Below are 3397 nucleotides of genomic sequence, written 5' to 3' on the forward strand. Positions count from 1 at the left end.
AGTACCAGGGGACAGAGGGATGACTTTTATAAGATTCCACAGGATCAGAAATAATCACAGGACACTGACTGTGTACTTCCCTAGGAAGATGATGAGATTGGGTTGGTTTGTTGACCCTGGGTTATGGTAGGACAGTCAAGACGAAATAGCAAGGAGGCAGTCAAAATGTGAGTTTAGATTCCAGGGGAGAGCTTAGCTTCAAAGACCGGCCCTATTGTCCCCACAGGCTATAGACAGCCTGGAGCCAACCATGATGCTGGGAAGTGTCAGGAAAGAGATTTCTGCTCCTTATTCCTAACATATATTCTGCAGATAAAAGGGCTTCATGTTAATGGTATGACTTGTCTTTTTAAAACTCACTTCTCTTTGAAGGGTTATCCTGAGGAAAAAGTGGTCAGGTGATGAGTTCAGTTCTGGCTAGTGAGTCACTGCATTAGGTTTCTACTGCTGCTGTAACAAAGTACCACAAACTTAGTGGCTTAAAACACTGATGATTTAATGTCTTATAGGTCTGGAGGTTAGAAATCCAAAATCAGTTTCACTGGGCTAATGTCAAGGTATATGCAAGGCTTGCTCCTTCCGGAGGCTTTGCGAGGAGAATCTATTTCCTTGTCTTTGCTAGCTTCTAGTAGCTGCCATATTCCCTGGTTTGTGACCCCCTTCATCCATCTTCAGAGCATATCACTCCACTGTCTGCTTCCAACCTCACATCATCTTCTCCTCTGACTCTGACTCCTCCAGTGTCCTTATAAGGACTGTTGTGTTGACATCAGACCCACCAGGATGATCCAGGATAATCTCTCCATCTCAACATCCTTAGTTTATTCACACATGCAAAATCCCTTTGATGACATAGAGTAACATCTACAGGTTCTGGGGATTAGGACACACATATTTGGGAGGCCACTCTTTAGCTTACTACAGTCACCCAAATTCAACTGGATCCAAATATACCCCGAAGACACAGATGTAGTGAAAAGAAGGGGCACATGCACCCCAATATTCATAGCAGCAACGTCCGCGATAGCCAAACTGGAAAGAGCCGAGATGCCCTTCAGCAAATGAATGGATAAAGAAGATGTGGTCCATATATACAATGGGATATTCCTCAGCCATCAGAAAGGATGAATACCCAACTTCTGCATCAACATGGATGGGACTGGAGGAGATTCTGCTAAGTGAAATAAGTCAAGCAGAGAAAGTCAATTATCATATGGTTTCACTTATTTCTGGAACATAAGGAACAGCATGGAGGACATTAGGAGAAGGAAGGGAAAAATGAAGGGGGGCAAATCGGAGGGGGAGACGAACCATGAGAGACTATGGACCCTGGGAAACAAACAGAGGGGAGGGGGGGATGGGTTAGCCCGGCGATGGGTATTAAGGAGGGCACGTACTGCATGGAACACTGGGTGTTATACGCAAACAATGAATCATGGATCACCGCATCAAAAACTAATGATGTAATGTATGGTGACTAACATAACATAGTAAAATAAAATTAAATTAAAAAAAAAAAACAAATATACCCTAGGCTCTGCCAAATCACAGACGTCCCCATTGAATACACACAACCAATGTGAAGATTTTAAACATCCCTTCTCCCACCCCCTCAGATTCATGGAGTTTTATGTTGGGTTTTCTCATCAACAACATCATTATCATCACTCTGAAAAGGCCTTTGGTCTCATCACAGAATTTCATGGTCCAAAGGGACCTCAAATATCATCAAGTCAAGCACCAGTGGAATATTTATTTCTTTTGGTCTTCAGGCCTGGAGATAGACACTGAAGCCCTTGAATTTACTTCTCAGTTTCTCACTCAATTTGTCTGCCTTACTTGCCATTGATTCCCTGGCAACTCACTCAGCCACCACTTTTCTTTCTCAGCACAGAGTATGCCTCAAGAATTTCCAATTTGATATATTCAAGATCCCAATCAGAGCAAAGGATATACATTTCCCACTATGATTAGACTAAATAAAATCTGAAGTCCCTTCAGACCCTCAGTTTCTAGGATTCTGTTAACGGTTTTCTCAAAATGATATTGATGCCAACTCCAAAGCAATATAAACTTGCCTCATTTTTCACCAAAAATGATTTCACTTTAAAGAAAATGACTGAACTGTAAATCATTGAATTGTTGCTCACTATTGAATGAGGTGGCTAGAATGGTTCAAACTCCTAACACATAGTTTGTAAGTAACTTTCAGTGATACATATGTTTAGATATCAGAAGTGTGGTGGAAAGAGCTGTGATTTAAGGCCAGAAAAATCTGGATTCAAATTTTAGCAATGCAGCCAAGCTGCAGGAAAGTATGTTAATTTCTCCAAACCTTTACTTCCTTCTTAGAAAAATGAGAATAGCAATACACACATACAAGGACTGGGGGAAATTAGATGTGACAATGATGTAAAGTACCTAGCACTGTTTGGCACACGGTAGACACTCGATAAACACTAATCTCAGCAATTCAACTAGTGTTTATCTTCTACTATGTGCCAGGAACTAGGCATGGCTCCAAACCTTGGCCCCCTCCTCTTCACACTTACCACCCTTTAAAGTATAGAAACAACCTGACCCTATTTGACACTCAAGATCTTTGTTAAACTGGGTTAATGTCCATAATAAGAGATAATGACTACCAAGTATATTAATGATTAGCAGATTTATAGTTATAATGTAAAGGATAATTATTCATTAACTTCCATAAGGCTCTAAGTTTACAGATGGCTGTTATTATATAAAATTATAAAGTACAAGGAGGAAAAGTAATGGTTACACATGGCTGACATATTCAGGCAGCCAATAATAACTTAGAATCAATGAGTTCTTAGGTCAAAGATATGCTTATTGAAATAGCAAAACATTAAATTAGAAATTAACTAAAAATGAAAATCCATTCTATCTGTATAGTTGTTATAAATAAATCTGTTACAATTTTCAGCAACACTATCATCAAGTTTTCCTTCTTTCCTTCTTTGCCTTTTTTTCTCCTTTTGCTGTCTGATTGCTATAGACTTCCAGTACTATATTGAATAAAAGTTGTGAGACTGAACATCCCTGTCTTGTTCCTGACCTTAGGGGAAAACTCTTAGTCTTTTCCCATTAAGTATGATGCCTGCTGTGGGTTTTTCATATATGGCCTTGATTCTGTCGAGTTATGTTCCCTCTAGTTCTACTTTATTGAGAGTTTTTATCATGAATGCATGTTGTACTTTGATTTTTTTGCCTCTATTTAAATGATCATGTGATTTTTATCCTTTCTCTTATTGACACACCATCTCACATTGATTGATTTGCATGAATGGCATAAATTTTGATTTAAATTTTCCTAGTTGTTATCCATAAATTAAAAAAAAAGTGTGACTGTCAATATTATGAATGAAACCATGTA

The sequence above is a fragment of the Zalophus californianus genome, chromosome 5, assembly GCF_009762305.2.
Source record: "Zalophus californianus isolate mZalCal1 chromosome 5, mZalCal1.pri.v2, whole genome shotgun sequence".
Taxonomy (NCBI): domain Eukaryota; kingdom Metazoa; phylum Chordata; class Mammalia; order Carnivora; family Otariidae; genus Zalophus; species Zalophus californianus.